This window comes from Chiloscyllium plagiosum, unplaced genomic scaffold (genome assembly GCF_037043375.1).
Source record: "Chiloscyllium plagiosum isolate Xiang-an unplaced genomic scaffold, Cpla_swu_hap1 HiC_scaffold_26, whole genome shotgun sequence".
NCBI lineage: Eukaryota > Metazoa > Chordata > Chondrichthyes > Orectolobiformes > Hemiscylliidae > Chiloscyllium > Chiloscyllium plagiosum.
The window spans coordinates 54,218,907-54,237,781 of record NW_028270164.1 but is presented as its reverse complement, the minus strand read 5'-3'; the positions used below and the strand labels follow the sequence as shown (position 1 = coordinate 54,237,781).

Sequence of the window (18,875 nt, the reverse complement as noted above, 5' to 3'; positions counted from 1 at the left end):
TCATGGAGCTGATGTGATACTCCTCAATGCCTGCCTTTTCCCTGTAGCCCATGGTCCCCTTATTCTTTCTTATCCTTTTGCAGAAAATCAAATACAATGAACAACAAATTCTAAGATAACGACACAATGATATTAAAACTGTAGCAACACAAGTGAATTATAAAACTGTGACACACTGTGGTTTAAAATTAAAATTAATTGGAATAAAGGAAATAAAGAGCTATTTCTAACTTGGACAGTGGGTAAAGACAATGGCACAAACTCTTAAATACAAGTCTATGCTATAATTTATAACACAACAAAGTTATAAAATGGTATAGTTCTGTGGCTCTGATTATTAACCAGTGTTATAGACTCCTCCCGCCCATCCCTCCGAATGTCCAATCTCACTGGCAGAGACACACCAACCAGGGGGGATGAGCAGTTGGGAGAGCCACCTCTGGGCCCTGTGTGGTCTCACCACCCAAGGTCAGATATGGGCAAGGAAACCATGTACTGTCCTCCCTCGGCTGACCAATCAGTGCTCCTCTGTTTAATATGCAAGAGGGGCTGAAGATGGCTTCCATAAGAAATAGGATCAGGGCCTTTGAGTCTGTTCCACCATTTTATAGGATCTGACATTCCCCACCTCCCCTTTCCCGCATTTTCCCCATAATCCTTCATTCCCCAAGTGACCATTTGTCTGTCTCAAATATACACAAGGGCTTTGTCCCGACAGCTCTCTGCAGCAAGGAGTTCCAAGGGCTCTCCACCCTCAGAGGAAGGTCCTCCTCATCTCAACCTTAAAACTTCTGGTCCCAGACACCCCAGGCTCTGAGCCCTCAGTGTCCATCCCTATCACAACTAGCCATACACTGAAGGACACGGCTGCTGGAATGGATGTGCAGTTCCTGCTGGGAGATTCATTGTGAGGGGCAGAGTCCACTTGACTTGGTCGTCACCATTCTAACGATCACAGAAGCAGCATTGTTGGCAGGAGTGCCCACTGTATAATCCTCATTGAGCCAAATTCCCATCTTCACATTGCAAGAGTTCTCCATGATGCTGTGTGACTCTGAGTGGGACAGACTGACATCAAACCCAGCAGCTCAAAGCTGGGCCTCCATAAGGGCCCACTGGGTCATTGGGAAGCAGCAGAATTGTTGTCCCACCACGAGCCGTTGTCTCGTGGCTCAGCCGATGAACATCAAACCCGGGGCAGCAACCATGAGGGGGACAGGGCAGCGTGCTAGGGGCAGCACCAGGCAGAGCTAAACAGCAGGTTCAGACATGGCTAATAAATCTCCCCCACCTCATCCTAGTTTCAAACTTCCAGTCCCCATGACTTGTCCGGACTTATCCGAACTGCCTAGCTCCTTTTCCACCTATCCATTCCACCCTCTCCTCCCCGACCTGATGAAGGGCTTTTGCCCGAATCGTCGATTTTACTGCTGCTCGGATGCTGCCCGAACTGCTGTGCTCTTCCAGCACCACTGATCCAGAATAATAAATCCCACAACCAACCAACCAAACTAAGCCTTCTACACTCCTGCCACATCCAACTGTATCCAAGTGGCATTGACCATTAAATGCCTAATTGGGGGTGGGGGGGTGGGGTGGTAAGGAAGCTCCACAAAATATCCCCATCCTCGATGATGGAAGAGCCCAGCACATCAGTGTGAAAAATAAGGCTGAAGCAATCTTCAGCCAGAAATGCTGATTGGATGATCCATCCCCAGCGTCAGTCTTCAGCTAATTCCATTCACTCCATGTGACATCAAGAAACATTCCATCGGTGAAAGCATTGAATGTAAGAGTTGGGATGTCTTGTTGCAGTATTGGTGAGGCCATGTTTGGATTACTATGTGCTGTTCTGCTCACCCTGCTATAGAGAGGATATTATTAAACTAGAAAGAGTGCAGAAAAGATTTACTGGGATATTACCTAACTGGAAGGTTTGAGCTATAAGGAGAAGCTGGGTAGGCTGGGTTAAAGCAAATTACTGCGGATGCAGTGCCAAAAGAGAAAATGCTGGAAAATCTCAGCAGGTCTGGCAGCATTAGATGACCTGCTGAGATTTTCCAGCATTTTCTCTCTGGGTAGGCTGGGACTTTTCTCCCTGACTGTAGGAGGCTGAGGGGTGACCTTAGCAAGGTCTATGACCTCTATAAACCTCATCAGAGGGTTAGATAAGGGTGATAGCGAACAGCATTTTCCAGGGTAGGGGAGTCTAGAAGTAGAGGCCATTGGTTTAAGATGAGAGGGGAGAGATACAAAAAGGGTCCACAGGGACAATGTTTTTCAGACAGAGGGTGGTGAGTGTCTGGAACAGGCTGCCAGAGGTAGTGAGGGAGGTGAGTACAATTTTGTCATTTAAGACACATTTAGACAGGTGCACTGATGGGATAGGTATAGAGGGATATGGACCAAACTCAGGCAATTGGGACAAGTTTAATTGTGGAAACTGGGCAGCACAGACAAGTTGGGCCGAAGGGCCTGTTTCCATGCTGTTAACCTCTAAACCACACCACCAGCCAAGTGAATCCAGTGCAGCCACAAGACTGGGATCTACCCAACAATGTGGGAAATTGTTTGGATATAGAGGGATATGGACTGGTTTAGTGTGCGGGATAAAACTAGGCAGATAGAATTTAACGTGCAAAATTGTGAGGTTATGAACACTGGCAGGAAGAATAGAGGGGCTGAATACAGAGGCACCACAATTATCCAAAAATCGGATTATCCGGCAAGATCACAAGGCCCTGATGCTCGGCTAAACAATGTTATCCGAAATTCGACTATCCGGAACTCAATTAACTGAATGAAATACTCCCCGTCCAAGTCCTTCAGATAATCGAGGTTTCTCTATTATTTAACTGGGGAAAGACTGCAGAAAGCGACAGCACAGAGGGAGTGGGGTGGGGGGGGGGTTGCTCCTTGTACATCAATCATAAACAGGTTCAGGTCATTGGGAAGGCTAATAGAATACTGGCCTTTATTGGAATACTGGTCTTTACTGGAATACTGGTCTTTACTGGAATACTGGTCTTTACTGGAATACTGGTCTATATTGGAATACTGGTCTATATTGGAATACTGGTCTTTATTGGAACACTGGCCTTTACTGGAATACTGGTCTTTACTGGAATACTGGTCTTTATTGGAACACTGGCCTTTACTGGAATCTGTTCCTTTACTAGAATACTGGCCTTTACTGGAATACTGGCCTTTACTGGAATACTGGTCTATATTGGAATACTGGTCTAGATTGGAATACTGGTCTTTAATGGAATACTGGTCTTTATTGGAATACTGGCCTTTATTGGAATACTGGTCTTTACTGGAATCTGTTCCTTGACTGGAATCTGTTCCTTTACTGGAATACAGGCCTTTACTGGAATACTGGCCTTTACTGGAATACTGGTCTTTACTGGAATACTGGTCTATATTGGAATACTGGTCTTTAATGGAATACTGGTCTTTAATGGAATACTGGTCTTTATTGGAATACTGGCCTTTATTGGAATACTGGTCTTTACTGGAATACTGGTCTTTATTGGAATCTGTTCCTTTATTGGAATACTGGCCTTTATAGGAATACTGGTCGAGATTGGAATACTGATCTTTATTGGAATACTGGTCTTTACTGGAATACTGGTCTTTAACGGAATACTGGTCTTTATTGGAATCTGTTCCTTTATTGGAATACTGGCCTTTACTGGAATACTAGTCTATATTGGAATACTGGTCTTTATTGGAATACTGACCTTTATTGGAACACTGGTCTTTATTGGAATACTGGCCTTTACTGGAATCTGTTCCTTTACTGGAATACTGGTCTTTATTGGAATACTGATCTTTATTGGAATACTGGTCTTTACTGGAATCTGTTCCTTTATTGGAATACTGGCCTTTATTGGAATACTGGCCTTTACTGGAATACTGGCCTTTATTGGAATACTGACCTTTATTGGAACACTGGTCTTTATTGGAATACTGGCCTTTACTGGAATCTGTTCCTTTACTGGAATACTGGTCTTTATTGGAATACTGATCTTTATTGGAATACTGGTCTTTACTGGAATCTGTTCCTTTATTGGAATACTGGCCTTTATTGGAATACTGGCCTTTACTGGAATACTGGCCTTTATTGGAATACTGACCTTTATTGGAACACTGGTCTTTATTGGAATACTGGCCTTTACTGGAATCTGTTCCTTTACTGGAATACTGGTCTTTATTGGAATACTGATCTTTATTGGAATACTGGTCTTTACTGGAATCTGTTCCTTTATTGGAATACTGGCCTTTATTGGAATACTGGCCTTTACTGGAATCTGTTCCTTTACTGGAATACTGGTCTTTATTGGAATACTGATCTTTATTGGAATACTGGTCTTTACTGGAATCTGTTCCTTTATTGGAATACTGGCCTTTATTGGAATACTGGCCTTTACTGGAATACTGGCCTTTATTGGTATCTGTTCCTTTACTGGAATCTGCTCCTTTATTGGAATACTGGTCTTAATTGGAATACTGGCATTTATTGGAATACTAGCCTTTATTGGAATACTGGCCTTTATTGGAATACTGATCTTTACTGGAATACTGGTCTTTATTGGAATACTGGTCTTTATTGGAATACTGGTCTTTACTGGAATCTGTTCCTTTATTGGAATACTGGCCTTTATTGGAATACTGGCCTTTACTGGAATACTGGCCTTTATTGGAATACTGGCCTTTACTGGAATCTGTTCCTTTATTGGAATACTGGTCTTTATTGTAATATTGGTCTTTACTGGAATACTAGTCTTTACCGGAATACTGGCCGTTATTGGAATACGTTCCTTTATTGGAATACTGGCCTTTATTGGAATACTAGTCTTTTCTGGAATACTGGTCTTTACTGGAGTACTGGTCTTTACTGGAATACTGGCCTTTATTGGAATCTGTTCCTTTATTGGAATACTGGTCTTTATTGTAATATTGGTCTTTACTGGAATACTAGTCTTTACTGGAATCTGTTCCTTTATTGGAATACTGGCCTTTATTGGAATACTGGCCTTTATTGGAATACTGTTCTTAATTGGAATACTGGCCTTTATTGGAATACTGGTCTTTACTGGAATCTGTTCCTTTATTGGAATACTGGACTTTATTGGAATACTGGCCTTTATTGGAATACTGGTCTTTACTGGAATACTGGCCTTTATTGGAATACTGGCATTTAGTGGAATCTGTTCCTATATTGGAATACTGGCCTTTATTGGAATACTGGTCTTTACTGGAGTATTGGTCTTTACTGGAATACTGGCCTTTATTGGAATCTGTTCCTTTATTGGAATACTGGCCTTAATTGGAATACTGGTCTTTACTGGAATCTGTTCCTTTATTGGAATACTGGCCTTTATTGGAATACTGGCCTTTATTGGAATACTGTTCTTTATTGGAATACTGGCCTTTATTGGAATACTGGTCTTTACTGGAATCTGTTCCTTTATTGGAATACTGGACTTTATTGGAATACTGGCCTTTATTGGAATACTGGTCTTTACTGGAATACTGGCCTTTATTGGAATACTGGCCGTTACTGGAATCTGTTCCTTTATTGGAATACTGGACTTTATTGGAATACTGGCCTTTATTGGAATACTGGTCTTTACTGGAATACTGGTCTTTATTGGAATACTGGCCTTTATTGGAATACTGGTCTTTACTGGAATCTGTTCCTTTATTGGAATACTGGTCTTTACTGGAATACTGGTCTTTATTGGAATACTGGCCTTTATTGGAATACTGGCCGTTACTGGAATCTGTTCCTTTATTGGAATACTGGACTTTATTGGAATACTGGCCTTTATTGGAATACTGGTCTTTACTGGAATCTGTTCCTTTATTGGAATACTGGACTTTATTGGAATACTGGCCTTTATTGGAATACTGGTCTTTACTGGAATACTGGCCTTTATTGGAATACTGGCATTTAGTGGAATCTGTTCCTATATTGGAATACTGGCCTTTATTGGAATACTGGTCTTTACTGGAGTATTGGTCTTTACTGGAATACTGGCCTTTATTGGAATCTGTTCCTTTATTGGAATACTGGCCTTAATTGGAATACTGGTCTTTACTGGAATCTGTTCCTTTATTGGAATACTGGCCTTTATTGGAATACTGGCCTTTATTGGAATACTGTTCTTTATTGGAATACTGGCCTTTATTGGAATACTGGTCTTTACTGGAATCTGTTCCTTTATTGGAATACTGGACTTTATTGGAATACTGGCCTTTATTGGAATACTGGTCTTTACTGGAATACTGGCCTTTATTGGAATACTGGCCGTTACTGGAATCTGTTCCTTTATTGGAATACTGGACTTTATTGGAATACTGGCCTTTATTGGAATACTGGTCTTTATTGGAATACTGGTCTTTATTGGAATACTGGCCTTTATTGGAATACTGGTCTTTACTGGAATACTGGCCTTTATTGGAATACTGGTCTTAATTGGAATACTGGCCTTTATTGGAATACTGGTCTTTACTGGAATCTGTTTCTTTATTGGAATACTGGCCTTTATTGGAATACTGGCCTTTAATGGAATACTGGTCTTTATTGAAATACTGGCCTTTATTGGAATACTGGTTTTTATTGGAATACTAGCCTTTACTGGAATACTGGCCTTTATTGGAATACTGGCCGTTACTGGAATCTGTTCCTTTATTGGAATACTGGACTTTATTGGAATACTGGCCTTTATTGGAATACTGGTCTTTACTGGAATACTGGCCTTTATTGGAATACTGGCATTTATTGGAATACTGGTCTTTACTGGAATACTGGTCTTTATTGGAATACTGGCATTTATTTGGAATACTGGCCTTTATTGGAATACTGGCCTTTATTGGAATACTGATCTTTACTGGAATACTGGTCTTTATTGGAATACTGGTCTTTACTGGAATACTGGCCTTTATTGGAATCTGTTCCTTTACTGGAATCTGTTCCTTTATTGGAATACTGGCCTTTATAGGAATACTGGTCGAGATTGGAATACTGATCTTTATTGGAATACTGGTCTTTACTGGAATACTGGTCTTTAACGGAATACTGGTCTTTATTGGAATCTGTTCCTTTATTGGAATACTGGCCTTTACTGGAATACTAGTCTATATTGGAATACTGGTCTTTATTGGAATACTGACCTTTATTGGAACACTGGTCTTTATTGGAATACTGGCCTTTACTGGAATCTGTTCCTTTACTGGAATACTGGTCTTTATTGGAATACTGATCTTTATTGGAATACTGGTCTTTACTGGAATCTGTTCCTTTACTGGAATACTGGTCTTTATTGGAATACTGGCCTTTTCTGGAATACTGGCCTTTATTGGTATCTGTTCCTTTACTGGAATCTGCTCCTTTATTGGAATACTGGTCTTAATTGGAATACTGGCATTTATTGGAATACTAGCCTTTATTGGAATACTGGCCTTTATTGGAATACTGATCTTTACTGGAATACTGGTCTTTATTGGAATACTGGTCTTTACTGGAATCTGTTCCTTTATTGGAATACTGGCCTTTATTGGAATACTGGCCTTTACTGGAATACTGGCCTTTATTGGAATACTGGCCTTTACTGGAATCTGTTCCTTTATTGGAATACTGGTCTTTATTGTAATATTGGTCTTTACTGGAATACTAGTCTTTACCGGAATACTGGCCGTTATTGGAATACGTTCCTTTATTGGAATATTGGCCTTTATTGGAATACTAGTCTTTTCTGGAATACTGGTCTTTACTGGAGTACTGGTCTTTACTGGAATACTGGCCTTTATTGGAATCTGTTCCTTTATTGGAATACTGGTCTTTATTGTAATATTGGTCTTTACTGGAATACTAGTCTTTACTGGAATCTGTTCCTTTATTGGAATACTGGCCTTTATTGGAATACTGGCCTTTATTGGAATACTGTTCTTAATTGGAATACTGGCCTTTATTGGAATACTGGTCTTTACTGGAATCTGTTCCTTTATTGGAATACTGGACTTTATTGGAATACTGGCCTTTATTGGAATACTGGTCTTTACTGGAATACTGGCCTTTATTGGAATACTGGCATTTAGTGGAATCTGTTCCTATATTGGAATACTGGCCTTTATTGGAATACTGGTCTTTACTGGAGTATTGGTCTTTACTGGAATACTGGCCTTTATTGGAATCTGTTCCTTTATTGGAATGCTGGCCTTAATTGGAATACTGGCCTTTATTGGAATACTGTTCTTTATTGGAATACTGGCCTTTATTGGAATACTGGTCTTTACTGGAATCTGTTCCTTTATTGGAATACTGGCCTTTATTGGAATACTGGCCTTTATTGGAATACTGTTCTTTATTGGAATACTGGCCTTTATTGGAATACTGGTCTTTACTGGAATCTGTTCCTTTATTGGAATACTGGCCTTTATTGGAATACTGGCCTTTATTGGAATACTGTTCTTTATTGGAATACTGGTCTATATTGGAATACTGGTCTTTAATGGAATACTGGTCTTTAATGGAATACTGGTCTTAATTGGAATACTGGCATTTATTGGAATACTAGCCTTTATTGGAATACTGGCCTTTATTGGAATACTGATCTTTACTGGAATACTGGTCTTTATTGGAATACTGGTCTTTATTGGAATACTGGTCTTTACTGGAATCTGTTCCTTTATTGGAATACTGGCCTTTATTGGAATACTGGCCTTTACTGGAATACTGGCCTTTATTGGAATACTGGCCTTTACTGGAATCTGTTCCTTTATTGGAATACTGGTCTTTATTGTAATATTGGTCTTTACTGGAATACTAGTCTTTACCGGAATACTGGCCGTTATTGGAATACGTTCCTTTATTGGAATACTGGCCTTTATTGGAATACTAGTCTTTTCTGGAATACTGGTCTTTACTGGAGTACTGGTCTTTACTGGAATACTGGCCTTTATTGGAATCTGTTCCTTTATTGGAATACTGGTCTTTATTGTAATATTGGTCTTTACTGGAATACTAGTCTTTACTGGAATCTGTTCCTTTATTGGAATACTGGCCTTTATTGGAATACTGGCCTTTATTGGAATACTGTTCTTAATTGGAATACTGGCCTTTATTGGAATACTGGTCTTTACTGGAATCTGTTCCTTTATTGGAATACTGGACTTTATTGGAATACTGGCCTTTATTGGAATACTGGTCTTTACTGGAATACTGGCCTTTATTGGAATACTGGCATTTAGTGGAATCTGTTCCTATATTGGAATACTGGCCTTTATTGGAATACTGGTCTTTACTGGAGTATTGGTCTTTACTGGAATACTGGCCTTTATTGGAATCTGTTCCTTTATTGGAATACTGGCCTTAATTGGAATACTGGTCTTTACTGGAATCTGTTCCTTTATTGGAATACTGGCCTTTATTGGAATACTGGCCTTTATTGGAATACTGTTCTTTATTGGAATACTGGCCTTTATTGGAATACTGGTCTTTACTGGAATCTGTTCCTTTATTGGAATACTGGACTTTATTGGAATACTGGCCTTTATTGGAATACTGGTCTTTACTGGAATACTGGCCTTTATTGGAATACTGGCCGTTACTGGAATCTGTTCCTTTATTGGAATACTGGACTTTATTGGAATACTGGCCTTTATTGGAATACTGGTCTTTACTGGAATACTGGTCTTTATTGGAATACTGGCCTTTATTGGAATACTGGTCTTTACTGGAATCTGTTCCTTTATTGGAATACTGGTCTTTACTGGAATACTGGTCTTTATTGGAATACTGGCCTTTATTGGAATACTGGCCGTTACTGGAATCTGTTCCTTTATTGGAATACTGGACTTTATTGGAATACTGGCCTTTATTGGAATACTGGTCTTTACTGGAATCTGTTCCTTTATTGGAATACTGGACTTTATTGGAATACTGGCCTTTATTGGAATACTGGTCTTTACTGGAATACTGGCCTTTATTGGAATACTGGCATTTAGTGGAATCTGTTCCTATATTGGAATACTGGCCTTTATTGGAATACTGGTCTTTACTGGAGTATTGGTCTTTACTGGAATACTGGCCTTTATTGGAATCTGTTCCTTTATTGGAATACTGGCCTTAATTGGAATACTGGTCTTTACTGGAATCTGTTCCTTTATTGGAATACTGGCCTTTATTGGAATACTGGCCTTTATTGGAATACTGTTCTTTATTGGAATACTGGCCTTTATTGGAATACTGGTCTTTACTGGAATCTGTTCCTTTATTGGAATACTGGACTTTATTGGAATACTGGCCTTTATTGGAATACTGGTCTTTACTGGAATACTGGCCTTTATTGGAATACTGGCCGTTACTGGAATCTGTTCCTTTATTGGAATACTGGACTTTATTGGAATACTGGCCTTTATTGGAATACTGGTCTTTATTGGAATACTGGTCTTTATTGGAATACTGGCCTTTATTGGAATACTGGTCTTTACTGGAATACTGGCCTTTATTGGAATACTGGTCTTAATTGGAATACTGGCCTTTATTGGAATACTGGTCTTTACTGGAATCTGTTTCTTTATTGGAATACTGGCCTTTATTGGAATACTGGCCTTTAATGGAATACTGGTCTTTATTGAAATACTGGCCTTTATTGGAATACTGGTTTTTATTGGAATACTAGCCTTTACTGGAATACTGGCCTTTATTGGAATACTGGCCGTTACTGGAATCTGTTCCTTTATTGGAATACTGGACTTTATTGGAATACTGGCCTTTATTGGAATACTGGTCTTTACTGGAATACTGGCCTTTATTGGAATACTGGCATTTATTGGAATACTGGTCTTTACTGGAATACTGGTCTTTATTGGAATACTGGCATTTATTTGGAATACTGGCCTTTATTGGAATACTGGCCTTTATTGGAATACTGATCTTTACTGGAATACTGGTCTTTATTGGAATACTGGTCTTTACTGGAATACTGGCCTTTATTGGAATCTGTTCCTTTACTGGAATCTGTTCCTTTATTGGAATACTGGCCTTTATAGGAATACTGGTCGAGATTGGAATACTGATCTTTATTGGAATACTGGTCTTTACTGGAATACTGGTCTTTAACGGAATACTGGTCTTTATTGGAATCTGTTCCTTTATTGGAATACTGGCCTTTACTGGAATACTAGTCTATATTGGAATACTGGTCTTTATTGGAATACTGACCTTTATTGGAACACTGGTCTTTATTGGAATACTGGCCTTTACTGGAATCTGTTCCTTTACTGGAATACTGGTCTTTATTGGAATACTGATCTTTATTGGAATACTGGTCTTTACTGGAATCTGTTCCTTTACTGGAATACTGGTCTTTATTGGAATACTGGCCTTTTCTGGAATACTGGCCTTTATTGGTATCTGTTCCTTTACTGGAATCTGCTCCTTTATTGGAATACTGGTCTTAATTGGAATACTGGCATTTATTGGAATACTAGCCTTTATTGGAATACTGGCCTTTATTGGAATACTGATCTTTACTGGAATACTGGTCTTTATTGGAATACTGGTCTTTACTGGAATCTGTTCCTTTATTGGAATACTGGCCTTTATTGGAATACTGGCCTTTACTGGAATACTGGCCTTTATTGGAATACTGGCCTTTACTGGAATCTGTTCCTTTATTGGAATACTGGTCTTTATTGTAATATTGGTCTTTACTGGAATACTAGTCTTTACCGGAATACTGGCCGTTATTGGAATACGTTCCTTTATTGGAATATTGGCCTTTATTGGAATACTAGTCTTTTCTGGAATACTGGTCTTTACTGGAGTACTGGTCTTTACTGGAATACTGGCCTTTATTGGAATCTGTTCCTTTATTGGAATACTGGTCTTTATTGTAATATTGGTCTTTACTGGAATACTAGTCTTTACTGGAATCTGTTCCTTTATTGGAATACTGGCCTTTATTGGAATACTGGCCTTTATTGGAATACTGTTCTTAATTGGAATACTGGCCTTTATTGGAATACTGGTCTTTACTGGAATCTGTTCCTTTATTGGAATACTGGACTTTATTGGAATACTGGCCTTTATTGGAATACTGGTCTTTACTGGAATACTGGCCTTTATTGGAATACTGGCATTTAGTGGAATCTGTTCCTATATTGGAATACTGGCCTTTATTGGAATACTGGTCTTTACTGGAGTATTGGTCTTTACTGGAATACTGGCCTTTATTGGAATCTGTTCCTTTATTGGAATGCTGGCCTTAATTGGAATACTGGCCTTTATTGGAATACTGTTCTTTATTGGAATACTGGCCTTTATTGGAATACTGGTCTTTACTGGAATCTGTTCCTTTATTGGAATACTGGCCTTTATTGGAATACTGGCCTTTATTGGAATACTGTTCTTTATTGGAATACTGGCCTTTATTGGAATACTGGTCTTTACTGGAATCTGTTCCTTTATTGGAATACTGGCCTTTATTGGAATACTGGCCTTTATTGGAATACTGTTCTTTATTGGAATACTGGTCTATATTGGAATACTGGTCTTTAATGGAATACTGGTCTTTAATGGAATACTGGTCTTTATTGGAATACTGGCCTTTATTGGAATACTGGTCTTTACTGGAATACTGGTCTTTATTGGAATACTGGCCTTTATTGGAATACTGGTCTTTACTGGAATCTGTTCCTTTATTGGAATACTGGCCTTTATTGGAATACTGGCCTTTATTGGAATACTGTTCTTTATTGGAATACTGGTCTATATTGGAATACTGGTCTTTAATGGAATACTGGTCTTTAATGGAATACTGGTCTTTATTGGAATACTGGCCTTTATTGGAATACTGGTCTTTACTGGAATCTGTTCCTTTATTGGAATACTGGCCTTTATTGGAATACTGGCCTTTATTGGAATACTGTTCTTTATTGGAATACTGGCCTTTATTGGAATACTGGTCTTTACTGGAATCTGTTCCTTTATTGGAATACTGGCCTTTATTGGAATACTGGCCTTTATTGGAATACTGTTCTTTATTGGAATACTGGTCTATATTGGAATACTGGTCTTTAATGGAATACTGGTCTTTAATGGAATACTGGTCTTTATTGGAATACTGGCCTTTATTGGAATACTGGTCTTTACTGGAATACTGGTCTTTATTGGAATCTGTTCCTTTATTGGAATACTGGCCTTTATAGGAATACTGGTCGAGATTGGAATACTGATCTTTATTGGAATACTGGTCTTTACTGGAATACTGGTCTTTAACGGAATACTGGTCTTTATTGGAATCTGTTCCTTTATTGGAATACTGGCCTTTACTGGAATACTAGTCTATATTGGAATACTGGTCTTTATTGGAATACTGACCTTTATTGGAACACTGGTCTTTATTGGAATACTGGCCTTTACTGGAATCTGTTCCTTTACTGGAATACTGGTCTTTATTGGAATACTGATCTTTATTGGAATACTGGTCTTTACTGGAATCTGTTCCTTTATTGGAATACTGGCCTTTATTGGAATACTGGCCTTTACTGGAATACTGGCCTTTATTGGTATCTGTTCCTTTACTGGAATCTGCTCCTTTATTGGAATACTGGTCTTAATTGGAATACTGGCATTTATTGGAATACTAGCCTTTATTGGAATACTGGCCTTTATTGGAATACTGATCTTTACTGGAATACTGGTCTTTATTGGAATACTGGTCTTTACTGGAATACTGGTCTTTACTGGAATCTGTTCCTTTATTGGAATACTGGCCTTTATTGGAATACTGGCCTTTACTGGAATACTGGCCTTTATTGGAATACTGGCCTTTACTGGAATCTGTTCCTTTATTGGAATACTGGTCTTTATTGTAATATTGGTCTTTACTGGAATACTAGTCTTTACCGGAATACTGGCCGTTATTGGAATACGTTCCTTTATTGGAATACTGGCCTTTATTGGAATACTAGTCTTTTCTGGAATACTGGTCTTTACTGGAGTACTGGTCTTTACTGGAATACTGGCCTTTATTGGAATCTGTTCCTTTATTGGAATGCTGGCCTTAATTGTAATATTGGTCTTTACTGGAATACTAGTCTTTACTGGAATCTGTTCCTTTATTGGAATACTGGCCTTTATTGGAATACTGGCCTTTATTGGAATACTGGCCTTTATTGGAATACTGTTCTTAATTGGAATACTGGCCTTTATTGGAATACTGGTCTTTACTGGAATCTGTTCCTTTATTGGAATACTGGACTTTATTGGAATACTGGCCTTTATTGGAATACTGGTCTTTACTGGAATACTGGCCTTTATTGGAATACTGGCATTTAGTGGAATCTGTTCCTATATTGGAATACTGGCCTTTATTGGAATACTGGTCTTTACTGGAGTATTGGTCTTTACTGGAATACTGGCCTTTATTGGAATCTGTTCCTTTATTGGAATACTGGCCTTAATTGGAATACTGGTCTTTACTGGAATCTGTTACTTTATTGGAATACTGGCCTTTATTGGAATACTGGCCTTTATTGGAATACTGTTCTTTATTGGAATACTGGCCTTTATTGGAATACTGGTCTTTACTGGAATCTGTTCCTTTATTGGAATACTGGACTTTATTGGAATACTGGCCTTTATTGGAATACTGGTCTTTACTGGAATACTGGCCTTTATTGGAATACTGGCCATTACTGGAATCTGTTCCTTTATTGGAATACTGGACTTTATTGGAATACTGGCCTTTATTGGAATACTGGTCTTTACTGGAATACTGGTCTTTATTGGAATACTGGCCTTTATTGGAATACTGGCCGTTACTGGAATCTGTTCCTTTATTGGAATACTGGACTTTATTGGAATACTGGCCTTTATTGGAATACTGGTCTTTACTGGAATACTGGACTTTATTGGAATACTGGTCTTTACTGGAATACTGGTCTTTATTGGAATACTGGCATTTATTGGAATACTGGCCTTTATTGGAATACTGGCCTTTATTGGAATACTGGTCTTTATTGGAATACTGGTCTTTACTGGAATACTGGCCTTTATTGGAATACTGGTCTTAATTGGAATACTGGCCTTTATTGGAATACTGGTCTTTACTGGAATCTGTTTCTTTATTGGAATACTGGCCTTTATTGGAATACTGGCCTTTATTGGAATACTGGCCTTTAATGGAATACTGGTCTTTATTGAAATACTGGCCGTTACTGGAATCTGTTCCTTTATTGGAATACTGGACTTTATTGGAATACTGTCCTTTATTGGAATACTGGTCTTTACTGGAATACTGGCCTTTATTGGAATACTGGCCTTGATTGGAATACTGGTCTTTACTGGAATACTGGTCTTTATTGGAATACTGGCATTTATTTGGAATACTGGCCTTTATTGGAATACTGGCCTTTATTGGAATACTGATCTTTACTGGAATACTGGTCTTTACTGGAATACTGGCCTTTATTGGAATCTGTTCCTTTACTGGAATCTGTTCCTTTATTGGAATACTGGCCTTAATTGGAATACAGGTCTTTACTGGAATCTGTTCCTTTATTGGAATACTGGCCTTTATTAGAATACTGGCCTTTATTGGAATACTGGTCTTTATTGGAATACTGGCCTTTATTGGAATACTGGCCGTTACTGGAATCTGTTCCTTTATTGGAATACTGGACTTTATTGGAATACTGGCCTTTATTGGAATACTGGCCTTTACTGGAATACTGGTCTTTACTGGAATACTGGCCTTTATTGGAATACTGGTCTTTACTGGAATCTATTCCTTTATTGGAATACTGAACTTTATTGGAATACTGGTCTTTATTGGAATACTGGCCTTTATTGGAATACTGGCCGTTACTGCAATCTGTACCTTTATTGGAATACTGGACTTTATTGGAATACTGGCCTTTATTGGAATACTGGTCTTTACTGGAATACTGGTCTTTATTGGAATACTGGCCTTTATTGGAATACTGGTCTTTACTGGAATCTGTTCCTTTACTGGAATACTGGTCTTTACTGGAATACTGGTCTTTATTGGAATACTGGCCTTTTTTGGAATACTGGCCGTTACTGGAATCTGTTCCTTTATTGGAATACTGGCATTTATTGGAATACTGGCCTTTATTGGAATACTGATCTTTACTGGAATACTGGTCTTTATTGGAATACTGGTCTTAATTGGAATACTGGCCTTTTTTGGAATACTGGTCTTTACTGGAATCTGTTTCTTTATTGGAATACTGGCCTTTATTGGAATACTGGCCTTTATTGGAATACTGGCCTTTAATGGAATACTGGTCTTTATTGAAATACTGGCCTTTATTGGAATACTGGTCTTTATTGGAATACTGGCCTTTACTGGAATACTGGCCTTTATTGGAATACTGGTCTTTATTGGAACACTGGCCTTTCCTGGAATCTGTTCCATTATTGGAATACTGGCCTTTATTGGAATACTGGTCTTTACTGGAATCTGTTCCTTTATTGGAATACTGGCATTTATTGGAATACTGGCCTTTATTGGAATACTGGCCTTTACTGGAATACTGATCTTTACTGGAATACTGGTCTTTATTGGAATACTGGTCTTTATTGGAACACTGGTCTTTACTGGAATCTGTTCCTTTTTTGGAATACTGGCCTTTATTGGAATACTGGCCTTTACTGGAATACTGGCCTTTACTGGAATCTGTTCCTTTATTTGAATCTGTTCTTTTATTGGAATACTGGTCTTTATTGGAATACTGGCCTTTATTGGAATACTGGTCTTTACTGGAATCTGTTCCTTTATTGTAATACTGGCCTTTATTGGAATACTGGCCTTTACTGGAATACTGGCCTTTACTTAAAACTGTTCCATTACTGGAATCTGTTCCTTTATTGGAATACTGGCCTTTATTGGAATACTGGTCTTTATTGGAATGCTGGTCTTTAATGGAATACTGGTCTTTATTGGAATACTGGTCTTTATTGGAATGCTGGCCTTTATTGGAATGCTGGCCTTTATTGGAATACTGGTCTTTACTGGAATACTGATCTTTACTGGAATACTGGCCTTTACAGGAATACTGGCCTTTATTGGAATACTGGTCTTTATTGGAACACTGGCCTTTACTGGAATCTGTTCCTTTATTGGAATACTGGCCTTTATTGGAATACTGGTCTTTATTGGAATACTGGTCTTTACTGGAATCTGTTCCTTTATTGGAATACTGGCATTTATTGGAATACTGGCCTTTATTGGAATACTGGTCTTTATTGGAATACTGGTCTTTACTGGAATCTGTTCCTTTACTGGAATACTGGTCTTAATTGGAATACTGGCCTTTACTGGAATACTGGTCTTTACTGGAATCTGTTTCTTTATTGAAATACTGGCCTTTATTGGAATACTGGTCTTTACTGGAATACTGGTCTTTATTGGAATACTGGTCTTTACTGGAATACTGGCCTTTAATGGAATACTGGTCTTTCCTGGAATCTGTTCCTTTATTGGAATACTGGCATTTATTGGAATACTGGACTTTATTGGAATGCTGGTCTTTACTGGAATACTGGTCTTTATTGGAATACTGGTCTTTACTGGAATACTGGCCTTTATTGGAATACTGGCCTTTATTGGAATACTGGTCTTTACTGGAATACTGGTCTTTATTGGAATACTGGTCTTTACTGGAATCTGTTTCTTTATTGGAATACTGGCCTTTATTGGAATACTGGCCTTTATTGGAATGCTGGTCTTTACTGGAATACTGGTCTTTATTGGAATACTGGTCTTTACTGGAATACTGGCCTTTATTGGAATACTGGCCTTTATTGGAATACTGGTCTTTACTGGAATACTGGTCTTTATTGGAATACTGGTCTTTACTGGAATCTGTTCCTTTATTGGAATACTGGCCTTTATTGGAATACTGGCCTTTATTGGAATACTGGCCTTTACTGGAATACTGGCCTTTACTGGAATACTGATCTTTACTGGAATACTGGTCTTTATTGGAATACTGGTCTTTATTGGAACACTGGTCTTTACTGGAATCTGTTCCTTTTTTGGAATACTGGCCTTTATTGGAATACTGGCCTTTATTGGAATACCGCTCTTTATTGGAACACTGGTCTTTACTGGAATCTGTTCCTTTATTGAAATACTGGCCTTTATTGGAATACTGGCCTTTATTGGAATCTGTTCTTTTATTGAAATACTGGCCTTTATTGGAATACTGGCCTTTACTGGAATACTGGTCTTTATTGGAATACTGGCCTTTACTGGAATCTGTTCCTTTATTTGAATCTGTTCCTTTATTGGAATACTGGTCTTTATTGGAATACTGGTCTTTACTGGAATCTGTTCCTTTATTGTAATACTGGCCTTTACTGGAATACTGGCCTTTACTGGAATACTGATCTTTATTGGAATACTGGTCTTTATTGGAATACTGGTCTTTATTGGAATGCTGGTCTTTAATGGAATACTGGCCTTTATTGGAATACTGGTCTTTACTGGAATACTGGTCTTTATTGGAATACTGGTCTTTATTGGAATGCTGGCCTTTATTGGAATGCTGGTCTTTACTGGAATACTGGTCTTTATTGGAATACTGGTCTTTATTGGAATGCTGGTCTTTAATGGAATACTGGCCTTTATTGGAATACTGGCCTTTATTGGAATACTGGTCTTTACTGGAATCTGTTCCTTTATTGTAATACTGGCCTTTATTGGAATACTGGCCTTTACTGGAATACTGGACTTTACTGGAATACTGGCCTTTACTGGAATCTGTTCCTTTACTGGAATCTGTTCCTTTACTGGAATACTGGCCTTTACTGGAATACTGGTCTTTAT

At 38.4% G+C, this 18,875-nt stretch overlaps 1 protein-coding gene across 1 annotated transcript in view; it reads left to right on the top strand.

Annotated features, from left to right (window-relative positions):
* LOC122562994 (BTB/POZ domain-containing protein KCTD20-like) overlaps positions 1 to 18,875 on the top strand; it is a 66,238-nt gene that overhangs the window by 17,214 nt on the left and 30,149 nt on the right. The gene's annotated exons all lie outside the window — the stretch shown is intronic.